This window comes from Podarcis filfolensis, assembly GCF_964270895.1.
Source record: "Podarcis filfolensis genome assembly, chromosome: W".
Taxonomy (NCBI): Eukaryota; Metazoa; Chordata; class Lepidosauria; order Squamata; family Lacertidae; genus Podarcis; species Podarcis filfolensis.
In genome coordinates, this window is record NC_139619.1 from 26805368 (window position 1) to 26819052 (window position 13685).

General features: G+C 47.0%; 1 protein-coding gene across 1 annotated transcript in view; it reads left to right on the plus strand.

Moving 5' to 3' along the window:
* The window catches only part of LOC310753720 (steroidogenic factor 1-like), an 89239-nt gene that overhangs the window by 47997 nt on the left and 27557 nt on the right, over window positions 1-13685 (plus strand). The window lies entirely within an intron of this gene.

Genomic DNA, 13685 nt, shown 5'->3' on the forward strand with positions numbered 1-13685 from the left:
CGCGGACCGGCTGCGCACCGGGGGGGAAGAATGGTATCCCGCACTCACACCCACAGCACTGGAGCACCCGGAACCCACACCCGAAGAGGGGGAGGGGGGAAGGGGGGCTTCGAGGGGGGGATGGATGTCAGGGACTCAGGAGCAGGAGCACTGGGGAGAGAGGAAATGGAGAGCGAAGGGGAAGAATCCGAGGGCAACGTAGGGGAGTATGACAGTGGCCCGAGAGATTCCATGAGCTTCTCCAGCGAATCAGAAGATTCCCAGAAGGGGGCGCCTATGGTCAGGGCGAGGGGGGTCCCAGGGGGGACGCACCAGAAACAAGGAGCCAGAGGGGAACCCCAAAGCAGCAGTGGGGGATTGGGACCAGTTTCCCCACCAGAGTGTAGTGGGGGGGAAGAGTCACATGTGTCAGGGCCAGCGTCTCCTCCAGCGGGGAGAGAGAGTGAGTCAGGGCTGACCACGCCTCCAACGGAGGGGAGGTCAGTTGCAGCTAGCCCCCCCCCCCAGAGGGGGAAGCAGTGACAGCAGCAGCAGTGAAACGGTCAGGAGAAAAGTTACCGGCTGGGCGCGCGCGCCAAGTTCAAATGTACAGGCGCGGGGAACAGCAGGAGACCCGGATGGGGAACCAGCTCCTAAAGCCCGCCGGAGGGAGGGGGAAGGCTCAGGGGACTCAGCGTCAGAAGAGTCTAGAAAGGGCGAGACCCCAACGGCCAGGCGGAACCAGAGGCGGAAGGAACTGAGGAAGAGGTGGGGTAAGGCTAGAATCTTAAATTGGTGTCAGGGGGGGAGGAGACTCAGACGGAGCATCAGCGGTCTGACAGTTGAGACGTAGAGCTGCGCGCTGCGGCTCTGGAAGTGAAACTGAACTTCAATAAAGACTTTTGTACTTAACAACGAAGCAGCGTTGGTCCTTTGTGAGCTGGGACCTTGGGCAGCTCTGACACATATGTTGTGTCTTCTGTTTCTTTTCTTTTTTAAGCACTACTCAAAGGATAGACCTTCTATGGGGCTTAAATATTGAGGTGGACCTTAACTTCATTTGCTGTTGGTGCTAAGGGGCAAATCTGATTATTTTTTATGTTGATGGTTTCTTGCTTTTTTTTGTTGCTTTTGAGGGAAAGCGGGGTGGTTACCTGTTTCATTGCAAGCATAATACTTTTACATACATTGCATTTCATGCAATTTGTAAAACTACTCTACACTGAACATTTTTTCAATTTTCCCAAAATTTCTATTTTTTCTGGAAAAAAACAGGGGGAGGGGAACATTTTTTTCTCGTGGCATCAAAATTTCTGGAATTTTTACATCTCTACTGATACCATCATGAATGTACAATGACCAGTTTTGGAACTTCGTTTGCTTCCAAGATCTGTGGCTAGTTTCCTGATGGAAGCCTTCTTCCCTGGGGCTCTCCTGTGTCTGATAAATACTTTGAAAGCTCATTGGAGAGTCTGTAGTGGGATGGTCTGCAAAGGAGGGCCATGGCTGCTCTTGGACTCAGCTGTAGAGCTTCATAGAATCATAGAATTGTAGAGTTGGAAGGGACCTCCAACCCCCTGCAAAGCAGGAATCTCAGCTAAAGCATCCAGGACAGATGGCCAACCTCTGCTTAAAAACCTTCAAAGAAGGAGAGCCCACCACCACCTTCCCAGGTAGTCTATTCCACTGCTGGACAGTTCTTACTGTTAGAAAGTTCTTCCTAGTGTTTTGTTGGAATCCCATTTTTTAAAAAGTTGAATCCATTGGTTCGGGTCCCACCCATCAGAGAAGCAGAAAAGCAGATGGCTTCATTTGCCAAGTGAGAATCCTTCATATATTTGAAGACGGCTATCCCATCACCTCTTAGTCTTTTCTTCTCCAGGCTTAAAATCCCCAAATCCTTCAAGCTTTCATCATAAGTCTTGATTGTGAACAGAGCTCCCCCCCCCCCCCCGGAACTCACCAGAACTTAGTTCCTGCACCTCTCAGGTGGGCACCATTGCCATTATAAGAGAACAATAGAGGCGTTCAGGGTGAGTTGCGGCACCTCTTTTTCTGGAAAAATAGCACTGGTTTTGAGACCGTTGATCTTGGTCACCCTCCCCTGCACACATTTCAACTTGTCAACATCCTTCTTAAATTGTGGCACCCAGAACTGGACACAAGACTCCAGGTGGGATCTGTCCAAGGCAGAATAGAGCAATACTATGACTTCCAATGATCGGGACACTAGACTTCTGTTGACGCAACATAGCATTGCATTACAGTCGTACCTTGGTTGTTGAACGGAATCTGTTCCAGGAGTCCATTCAACTTCTGAAAATGTTCGACAACCAAGGCGTGACTTCTGATTGGCTGCAAGAGCATCCTGCACTCAATCAGAAGCTGCAGAAGCCACGTCAGACGTTCGGCTTCCAAAGAACATTCGAAAGCCGGAACACACACTTCCGGGTTTGCAGTGTTCGGGAGCCAAAACGGATGAGTACCAAGGCATTCGACAACCAAGGTACGCCTGTCCTCCCCCCCCCCCTTTTTTTCTTTTTGCTGCTGCTGCATCACACTGTTGACTCATGACAGGTTTGTGGTCTATTTATTTATTTATTTATTGTGAATATATAGCAAAATACACCAGAAAAATTTAAAAAACCAGTAATAATAATAGCAAAATTTGTTGTTGTTTAGTTGTTTAGTCGTGTCCGACTCTTCGTGACCCCCTGGACCAGAGCACGCCAGGCACTCCTGTCTTCCTCTGCCTCCCACAGTTTGGTCAAACTCATGTTCGTAGCTTCGAGAACACTGTCCAACCATCTCGTCCTCTGTTGTCCCCTTCTCCTTGTGCCCTCCATCTTTCCCAACATCAGGGTCTTTTCCAGGGACTTTTCTCTTCTCATGAGGTGGCCAAAGTCTTGGAGCCTCAGCTTCAGGATCTGTCCTTCCAGTGAGCACTCAGGGCTGATTTCCTTAAGAATGGATAGGTTTTGATCTTCTTGCAGTCCATGGGACTCTCAAGAGTCTCCTCCAGCACCATAATTCAAAAGCATCAATTCTTCAGTGGTCAGTCTTCTTTATGGTCCAGCTCTCACTTCCATACGTCACTACTGGGAAAACCATAGCTTTCCCAGCAAAATATCAAAATACACCAGAACAATGAAAAAACAGTAATAATAATATACCCCCGCTTCTTATAGCAATGTGTATACAGGAACAACAATGCGATGTTTCAGCAGCAATATTATCTGATACTAAAACTGAAAGTTATGATACATTTACAGCTCCATCTGGATGGGCTCATTTTGTTGATTTGCCTATAGATTTGTGGCGGAGGTTGGCTGGGGCAGGTGGGGACAGCCTTTCCACTGTGGAGTTTGTGCTTAACTTATGTGGATGGTTTTTGAATCTAGTTGAGCTAAACCTAGATGAAACCACCCATTTCCCTTGGAATGCCAAGTAATAGGGGGAATCTCCACTCCAATTAACTATAAGGGAGAGAATAATTTTTGTCTGCATTTTGATGAAAAAGTACCCAGTTCACACAATTTGAACCAATAACAACAACAACAATCAAATCCGTTTATTGTGAGGACCATGCCTGTGCACAAACATCAACAGAACCAATAACAGTATCCTTCAGAAGGATATTGAGAAGCTGGAACGGGGGCAGAGGAGGGCGACCAATGATAACGGTTCTTAAGACCCAGACTTAAAATGAATGTTTGAGGGATTTGGTGATGTTTAGTCTGGAGAAGAGGAGACTGAAGTGGCCATATTCAGATATCTGAAGGGCTGTCACATGGAAGATAGAGCAAGCTGCTCCAGAGGGCAGGGACCAAACTATCAGATTCAAGTTACAAGAAAGGAGATTCTGCCTAAGCATTAGGGAAGAATTTTCTGACTGTAAGAGCTATCCAACAGTGGAACAGATTTCCTTAGAAGGTGTGGACTCTCCTTGGAGGTTTTTAAGCAGAAGTTGGATGGGCATCAGTCATAGATTCTTTAGCTGAGATTCCTGCATTGCAGGGGGTTGGACTAGATGACCCTTGGGGTCCCTTCCAACCCTACAAATCTGTGATTCTAAGTGAGTTGAAGCACAATTATCTTTCAAAATTTGTACTTCTCTGAATTAAGTAATGCGGTTCTCCATCCAGTGAGTACAAGAATGCATACATTAGGAGGAAGTGTGCCTAAAAAGGCATGCATTAGTAAAATTAGATATAGAAATGCATTCTGTTTGGGGAAACTGATTGCAGGAATGTTTTAAGTTCATCAAAGGTGCATCTAAAAATAGTGTTTGTTAGGTGAAATTCACAATTAAATGCTGATGAATTTTCATGAGGATTTCTTATTTTTTACTTGTGGAAACGTGGAAAGCTGAATTTAATATTAGAAAAACACAAAACTGAAATTGACAGATTCCTCTCATTAGCCCCAGCCAACATGGCTAGAGGTCCGCAGCGACAGGAGTTGTAGTCAGATAACATCCATTGGCAAGGCTGTGCAAGGAGCAAAGTTAGTTCTTTGCATTTTTTGCTTTCTTTTAGGTAGGGTTAAATGTCCTGCACACCCAGTTCTTGGGACTGAGGAGGAGAAGGAGAAGGAGAAAGTTGCAAGCCTGTTGTGCTGAACTGACATCTAGGCAGGCAATTAAACAACATCTTGTTTTCCTGATGATCTTGGTGGTAGTTGAGGGAGGGGATAGGTCAGTCACTGTGACATCTGAAGGGTGTTAACCTCTTATTAACCCCTTCAATTTGTGAAAGGTTTCGATTGTCATCTCCTGGCCCAGCTTTGTCCCTTCCCAATTGTCGAGGGGACACATCCAATCTTCACCAAATAATTGTGCCCTCTGCAACTCTTCCCCCCACCCCACCCCGGCTGCAGTGGCTGCATCCATAGCAGCCTCTCAGAGAGACTTGTGGACATGTTTCATTTTGAGTGATCATAACAGCACAAGAAGAGGCTGCTGGATCAGGCCAGTGGTCCATTGAGTCCACCATCCTGCTCTCAGAGCAGCCAGTCAGATGCCTAGGATGGGAAACTTTGGAGGCTGAGCAGAGCCATCCTGGCTAGAAGCCATTGACAGCCCTCTCTTCCTCCTCCATGAATTTGCCCGGTCATCTTTTCAAGCCATCCAAGTGGGTGGTCATCACTGCCTCCCGTGGCAGGGAGTTCCATAGTTTAACTTTTCTTTTCTTTTCTTCCAATATCTTCCAATATTCAACTTCATTGGAATTCCTCCACACCATGTGTAATTTTACAAGCTTCTGTCATGACGCTTCTGACTTGCCTTTTCTCTATAAACTAAAAAGTCTCCAAAGTTACAACCTTTCTTCATAGGCAAGTCACTCCATCCAATCTATCATTTGAGTTGCCCTTTTCTGCACCTTTTCCACCTTGTGGTTGGCATCCATCTGTCTCGAGAAGGCAAGCTGCTTCTTTTTAGCAGCACCAAAGTGACCTCCCTGGGATGCGAACCCAGGCAGTGTGTCTGGAGGTTCTGGGCTGCCCAGATGATACTCTCAGCCTGCTTCCAAAGGAGAGCAGAGCAAGACGTTTGGCACCAGCTTGGCTGCAGGAGTTGCCGGAAGGAGGTGTGCAAGGCGCCACACTCCACATTTGTGTTGGGTTTGCTCCTTAGCCTTTTTTCCTCCCAAAGATATCTTGCAAGGCATCAGATGTTTAAGATCAGTTTTCTTTCTTCTAGATGGGCTCCCTTCCCAGGTGGACAAGCCCCACCTACCCCTCACTTTCCTCTGCAGAGCAGGCAGAAACTGCCTTCTTGACCCGCTCTTGGTCTCATCTGTTCAATGTGTGAGAACCTTGTCTTCGCATGCAGGGGAAGTTCCTAACTCACTGAGGGTTTGAAACCCATTAGCTCCCCTCACCTGATTTAGCCAGCCAGTCAAAGCCATTGCTGCTGGGCTTGTGGCTCCTGTCTCATGCTGACAGCTTCTGGGAGCCACAGTTGAGAGCTGAGTGCAGGGTGGGGACCAAAGGGGGATGAACTACCTCAGAAGGAGCATCATGTGTTCCCCCCACCTGAGGTACTGCCCCTCCCCTAACATGCCATACACCCCAACTCTACACTGTCCTTTTTTAAGATGAGGCAACCAGTATTCCAGGTGCATAGCGGCAGTATGGTACTGGCAGTTTTATTTTCACTCTTATTCCTAATGATCCTTAGCATGGAATATAGCTCTCTCTCCCTCTCTCTCTCTCTCTCTCTCTCTCTCTCTCTCTCTCTCTCACACACACACACACACACAAATTGCAAACAGCAGGCTGAGCACCTGCAGACATTTCTGCGGCTTGGAGATCAGGTGCTTGGGAAAGCCTCTGCCTCTCCTCTGCCTTTCCCCCTTTTTGTGGCTGCTCTCAATGGTGCAGAAGCAAGGGCAGTGAAAGCAGTTGGCAGCCCCAAGCTCCACAGGGCTCTCCTTGGTTTGGGAGCAGAGGCAATGGGTGACCTGTGCAACGCCCAAATTCAGCACCCCCCCCCCGCCTCCTCTACATAGTTGCAGTGTCCCCAACGGTGCTCTGTGCCCATCACAACTGAACTGGTCCCGCTCCCCTAAACCTGCCTCTGGCGGAGGCTGCACGTCTTCCAACACACACACTCCTTTGGAGGCAAAACTGGTGTGTTCAAAACCCTCCTGGTGACTTGCATGGAAGAATTTGGCTTGAGATTTTCAAATCTTGTGGAGTTCTTGATTCATGGATAGGAGGGCTATTGACATCTACGTGCCACGATGGCTCTGCCCTGCCTCCACAGTTGGAGGCAGGAATGCTTCTGAATGCCAGTTGCTGGAAATCACAGGAGGGGACAGAGGGCTGCTGTGATTGAATCCTGCTTGCTGGTTTACCGATAGATGCACCTGGTTGTCCACTGTGAGAGCTGGATGCCAGACTGCATGGGCCCCTTTGGCCTGAACAACAGGGCTCTTCTTGTGTCCTTGGCCTGTTCCACCTGCAGTTCAAGGCACCCATTTCCTCTGTACTCCCTGAACTCTGTAGCACCCTTGTTACACAAGCCAAGCACGTTACCCAGACCTTGAAACAATTTGCACCTCTAAATAGCTACTTGGAACCAGTGCTCTTTGTGTTGGAGTGCTGTGCACCAAAGGTCATCGGTCAGAGTGACATGGGCTTGTAGGTGTCTCTCACCCCCCAGCCTAATTCCTCTTGGAAAGCTTTGATGCCAGAAAAGATACTTTCTGTAACTACCAAGGAGTTAATTGTCAGCTTCAAGCAGTGGAGTTCTAGCCCACATTGCATCCTGCTGTTATGAAGGTTTCCAAAGACAATTAAAAGCCCTTCTCCTTTCCCCACTAGCCCACCCACACCCACACACACACGGATTATACCTCTTTTTGGCTGTGAACCGAGGTTCATTGCCTAACACCATCAAGCAGCGGGCTCCAGTAGCATCATGTTTTGATTGGTGTGAGCTGTCTCTGCTTAGGTCTCCTGGATGAGATCTGTGCCTTGGCCATTAGCATGAAGGTCCTTAAAGCAAACTCTCAGTCTGCATGTGCAAAGAGGTGATCTCATGACAAAAAGAGACTGTGGGAATTGCACTTTGTTCATGTTCATTTCTTCCTTGTTTGCACCATGCACACACTTTGAAACTTTGTTTGCACTCTGTGGGCTGGAAGAGACAGTGCTTTGCTTACACCCTTGTAGGACAGGGAGGGAAGAGGAGACTCCTGGCAAGGTTGAAAGAGAAAGTGGTAGTCTCTGAGGTCTGGGTTGGCTGGCTGCAGATTCAACCGCTGTACTTGGGGCCCGTCTGCCTAGACTCGTGCTCAGTTGCTCATCTGCAAAATGGCAACAATGGGGGCCTATTTCCCCTCTAGGTTTGTTAGGTGGGCAGGCGTAATTAACGTCTTTGCAAATAAGGAGCACGAAGAAGAAGAAGAAGAAGAAGAAGAGGAGGAGGAGGAGTTTGGGTTTGATATCCCGCTTTCTCACTACCTGAAGGAGTCTCAAAGCGGCTAACATTCTCCTTTCCCTTCCTCCCCCACAACAAACACTCTGTGAGGTGAGTGAGGCTGAGAGACTTCAGAGAAGTGTGACTAGCCCAAGGTCACCCAGCAGCTGCATGTGGAGGAGCGGAGACACAAACCCCGTTCATCAGATTACCAGTCCACCACTCTTTTTCTTTCTTTCTTTCTTTGCATCCTGACTGCATTTTATTAAAGGATGTATTTTATCATTTTGGATCTCTCACCTGCAGACATTTCTAAAGCATGCCTCAGGAAATGTGAACTTAGAAAGCAAAGGAACCCCCTATATTGAGAATGCCAAAAAACCAAAAAGTTTTGTGAATGAACTTAGAGCCAGTTCTGTATTTCAATATATTTAATCATTTGAAATACACATTATCTTTAGGACCCACATCCAGACCCCAAACACATACTGCTCTTAACCACTACACCACACTGGCCCTCTGCTAGCAACAGGAACTGCTTGAGTGGGGCAGCTCCTGGGATTATGCATTGGCTGAGGCAGGAATGTTGAGTCTTGGAAGTCTCCTGCAACTCCACCTCCCATTCCCTGAGTAATCTTTCTCCTGGCTCCTGCTTTATTGCCACTCTCTGCTGGGGAATCCCGGTGTCCTCTGCTTCCCTAGTTCCACACCCATCTTTTTTCTATTATAAGTGCCTTGCACAATGGGTGCAGAAGCCAGAGCTCTCGGGAGGAAGCGTAGGGCTGTGTGTGTGTGTGTGTGTGTGTGTGTGTGTGCATCTTCACAGTCCATGAAATGCTCTGCTCACTTTTGCCAACACTGTTGTTACGGAATTGAAATGGAGGAAACTGGCAAAGGAGTTGATTTTAGATTATTGTTAAAGCTAGGTAACTTCCCTGAGCTGTCAAGTCGAAAGGATATATTTATGCTTAATATTTGTAACATTTAACAACTTGAAAGATGTGCCCCCCCCCCCCCCGTAATTTCCACAACACTGTCTGTTGGGAAAACGCCCCCAGGAAGGGTGCCACTCTCTAGCTGGAAATTGCCCTCAGTCCAGAGAGACGGGTAATAAGCGACCCCTCCATCCTGAGAATAGCACACTCGTCTTCTGGTATCCCATCACAGAAGAAAGAAACAGTCAGCAGTCTACACACTACTTTATTTACAGACTGTACACGCAGCTCTCATCCAACATGTCTGCTCTCCTGAGCAGCAAGCACAGAAGTACGACTCAACACCCGCTTCACTCAGAAGTGAAAGTAACTCTCCAGTTACATGAGAACAAGCAGAGACTTCCTGTCTCACGCTCACAGACATCACATGATGTCAACAACCATTGTGCTGCTCCTAGCAGCTGGTGAGATATAAAAATCCCAACACTGTCAAGGTGTCTGTTGCAGGAGAGTAGCAACATTTTGAGGAAGCAGGTGGACTGAGGGGAGCTTGAAAGAGGGTCAAGGTAGCAAGTAGCACTCTTTTGTGGGGCAGAGGGAGAAATGAGGGAATGGCATAATGTAACTTTGTCCAAACTGACACTGCCCAGAGCTTTTGGGACTATGACAAGCTTGATTGAGAGTCAGTTTTACTTTCTCTGCTGGATTTTGGATTTTGCTGTGGTATTTTTGACTGTCCTGTGTTTCAGCTGAACCCTTCCCCCCCCCCCCAATAAATTTTTATTATTTTCTTTACACATTCTTTCTTTCAATACATTAATCAACATATAAACATTTTTGCTCTGCCGAGCTTATGACTTCCCTCCCTCCCTTCAGTTGGTATCCCTTATCAAATCCATTTGCGTATTTTATCTTTTCACATCTTCTATCATCTACATTGTAGGAGTTACTTCAGTCCTGCTAGTGTCTTTAGATTTATACAGCTGTCCTTTAAATATACAATAAATTTACTCCAATTTTCCTGGAATCTCTGATTGTCCTGATCCCGAATCCTTCCGGTCAGTTTGGCTAACTCCGCATAGTCTGTCATCTTCGCCTGCCACTCCGCAATGGTAGGAACTTCTTGTGATTTCCAATTTTGGGCCAACAAAGTCCTTGCAGCAGCTGTGGCATACATGAATAATCTTTGATCTTTTATCTTACAGGTAATCTCCTTTCCCATCAAGCCAAGTAGAAAAGCCTCTGGCTTTTTGGGGAAGGTCTATTTTACTATCTTCTTAAGTTCATTATAAATCAACTCCCAAAATGGCTTCACTTTATCACACGTCCACCACATATGGTAATATTCTCCATCCACTCAGCTGAACCCTTTCGGGGGGTTGGAATAAACTTTTTATTCTGCTTTGCCCAGAGAACTATACAATGGGACAATTCACAGTTATCTAAGTACGTACACTAAACTAATAATAAACTGCCCTTCTTACTGAACTGTTCCTTTTTTTGGGGGGGGGGAGGTCCCCCTGACACTCAGTTTCACTTCTGTGTACCATCCTCAGTTTCACTTCTGCCTCCTAGACTGAAGACTGTTCTCTGAGGGTGGTGTCCCTGGAGAAGCTGAACCCCTGGCTTGGCTGTGCTGGCAGCCGCCTTGGGCAGTGGGGATGCCAGGATTTGCTTTGCATTTGAGGGCGTGTTTGTGATGACCTGTTCTCCTCGTGGAGGCATCTGGGTACTTATGGGCAATCTTGCTATACTTGGTGCGGTATGTCCTCACTGAAACGTTTGCAGGTACAAACTGCTTCCTTTCCAATCAGTGCCTGTCCCATAACTTCCTGCTGAAACCCTGCAACATTGCATACCACAAATGTTCCTGTTTGCTTATTTGTTTGTTTTGTCCCACTTTTGTTGAGCTATAACACAAGAGATGCCCCTCCAGGTGTCAAAAATATGGGAACTTTCGGAGAACTTTGTCCAGAACAAATCCACCACTAATGAGCTATTACTATTGCAGAAGACACCTGACAGTGTGTGTGTGTGTGTGTGTGTGTGTGTGTGTGTGTCCATCCCTGGTTTGGAGAGGCCCCAAAGTGTTTTTTTGGGGAGTTTCATGTATTCAAAGCACATCTTGCAAGTCTTGACAGAGGAAGGGCCACAGCTCCGGGGGTAGAGCACCTGCTTTGCATGCAGAAGTTCTCTGGTTCAATCCCCAATGGCCTCATCTTGAGGTAGGGCTGGGGTCACGCCCTTCCTGAGACCCTGGAGAGCCATGGCTGTTGGAGGTGCACGTACTGTGTCTTGGAGGGCAAAATGTATCGACAGCAGCCTCCTGAGAGACGCTGGCCTTATTGTGTGCAAACAACGGAGTGGTTTTCCCTCCCTCCCTCAGGGATGTTGGACGGGGGATGTGCCCAGCAAGACACTGTGTTGAGAACTGGGCGAGATGCTTGGCCCAGGAAGGGACTCAGATAAGAGTGCAGATGAGCCAAGCAGCCATTGTTGCTCTCCCGCTGTGGGCTGTGTTTGCTTTGTAGCTGGGTGGTGGGTGGTGGGGTCTCCAAAGCCAGCCTTGCTGAGCTACCCCCACAAACTGTCCCTGGAGCTCGAGGAGGAGGTAGGGAGGCTGAAACAATTCATTGCACTTCCCTCCTTCTTTCCTGCCTTCCTTCCAAGAGAACCTTAAAGGCCAAGAAATTTATTGCTGCGACTCCAGCTCATTCTGCCAGATGCCTGAATTGAAATCTTAGTTGGGGGAAACGGTATGGTGGGAGCAGAATGGCAAGGAGATGCAAGAATTAGTCAGTGACACTTCCGCTTGAGGCGCCACGGAAGATGGCTGACAATACCATCGCTCCAGCTCCCACGAGGTAATTAGAGGCTGAGATGGGAGTAATCAGCCTCCCAAATTCTTCCTGGTGTAAGGGAAGATGCAGTCTCATCCGCGGATGCCCAATAAACTACCCCCAAGTTCGTAAAGAAGGAGGGGGTGGGGGCACTGGATGGAAAGCCCCCAAGGGAGTTCGGTGCGAGCGCACCAAGTTCCATTTCTTAAGATGAAAAATTGGATTTAAGTTTTCGGATCTCCTGGACGCTGTCCCCGCAAGCGCACCAAGTTCCATTTCTTAAGATGAAAAATTGGATTTAAATTTTGGACATGCTTCAAGTGAGGAGGGGGAAATTAATCTGCCAATTAAGCCAGCCACTGAGGTGCCAAGAGTGATGGAGAGGAAGAAAGAATAACATCTAAGAATAACATCTAAGTTGGTATGTTGGAAGGGAATGGAAAAGGAGGGGGGGTAAAGCCTATTTTACTATGATTTATTACAATACCTGACAAATCCCGTCCCCCCCAAGAACTGTTTACATTATTTACAGCAAGTGAGATTGGAAAATATAAACTGTGTGGAAATAACAATACTATATAATTAAAGCTTTTGTTTGTTGAATTGCTTGGAAGAAGATAAAAGACCCTCCAAATATTGATATTAGAAAGAAGCAGGATCTTGTTAGCCGCTGGAGAGACTTAAAAAAACTTTGGACGGATTATGAGAAGGGTGATGAGATGCATTATTTAAATGAGATCCACCATTATGGGATAAGACCGAGCTGCAGAGATAGTCATAGGGGGAGGTGAGCTCTTAATTTGTTATTATATCTGCACTTTAAGTCTGATTTGGCAAATCTCCCCTGGAAAGGCTAATGTTTGATGCAACCGGTCTGGGGAAATTAATGAGCAAATGCCTAGATTTGATTTCATCGGAACTGAGAGAAGATGGCATCTGCCAGCAGCGAAATGACTTTTGGATTGATTTGGCATAAACACCAGCGTGTGAGGAGATACTGTAACAATAGGAGAGTCAAGTACAAAAAATTCACACAGAAACACATCATTGCTTACTTCATCTCGCCTGTGGAAACAACTCAGAGGCCATGAAAGAAGGAAGTTTAACAACAGGAAGATTTAAAGGAACTATTGGAAACTCAAGGCAGCAGAGATATGAGATGATCAGAGCCCCCCCCCCCCCAACTTGAAGCATGGGAAGTCCCAATAAAAATTTATAATTTGGCAGAATATTTGGACTATATGATATGTATTTGTATAATTTGGAATCTTTAATGTGATTTGATTGGATTGTTAAAATGGAAAATTTGATAAAAAATTATTTAAAAAAAGAATTAGTCAGTGACAATTAAGGCTTAAATATATGTTCAACTGGCACACCTTAAACCTTTTACAGTAGCAGGTTGGTGATAATTGACCTAGAAGCCAGTGAAGGACACTTTGCATTTGCCCCGTGGAGTTATGGCAGGGCTGGCTCCAGGTTTAAGTGGGGCCCATGTGTTTGCTGGTGGGTGGCCTTCTCCATTGGTGGCCCAGGTGGGCTTACCTGGCTGTGGGGACCAGCCTTCTAAGCACCTCTGGTTCTTAGGTGCTTTTAAAAGATCCCAGAATGGTGTTAGGTCAGGTGCTGTGCACAATTTTTTAAAAAAGTGGCTGTATGTAGCCACAAGGCACCCATCAGTGTGTCTGGCTGGGGGCAGGGGGGAATTACAGGGTGCATGGTAGGCAGGCATCCTCAGTAGGTCTTGCTGAAGTCCTGGGGCCCTGCCTATAAAGTGAGAAAAGAGTCCTTACATCAGATGCATAGCCCTGTTGCCTCTCGTTTAACTGATCTGTAACACCTAGCAGGACCTGGACCTGGAAAGAGCCCCAGCTCAGTGGCAGAACATCTGCTCTGCATGCTGAAGGTCATGCCACACTTGTCAAAGCCCTGGAATATCCAAATGACGCAGACCATTGACACCAAATGCCCCGGAGTTCCTTCTCCTGCTTCATGGAGCCCACC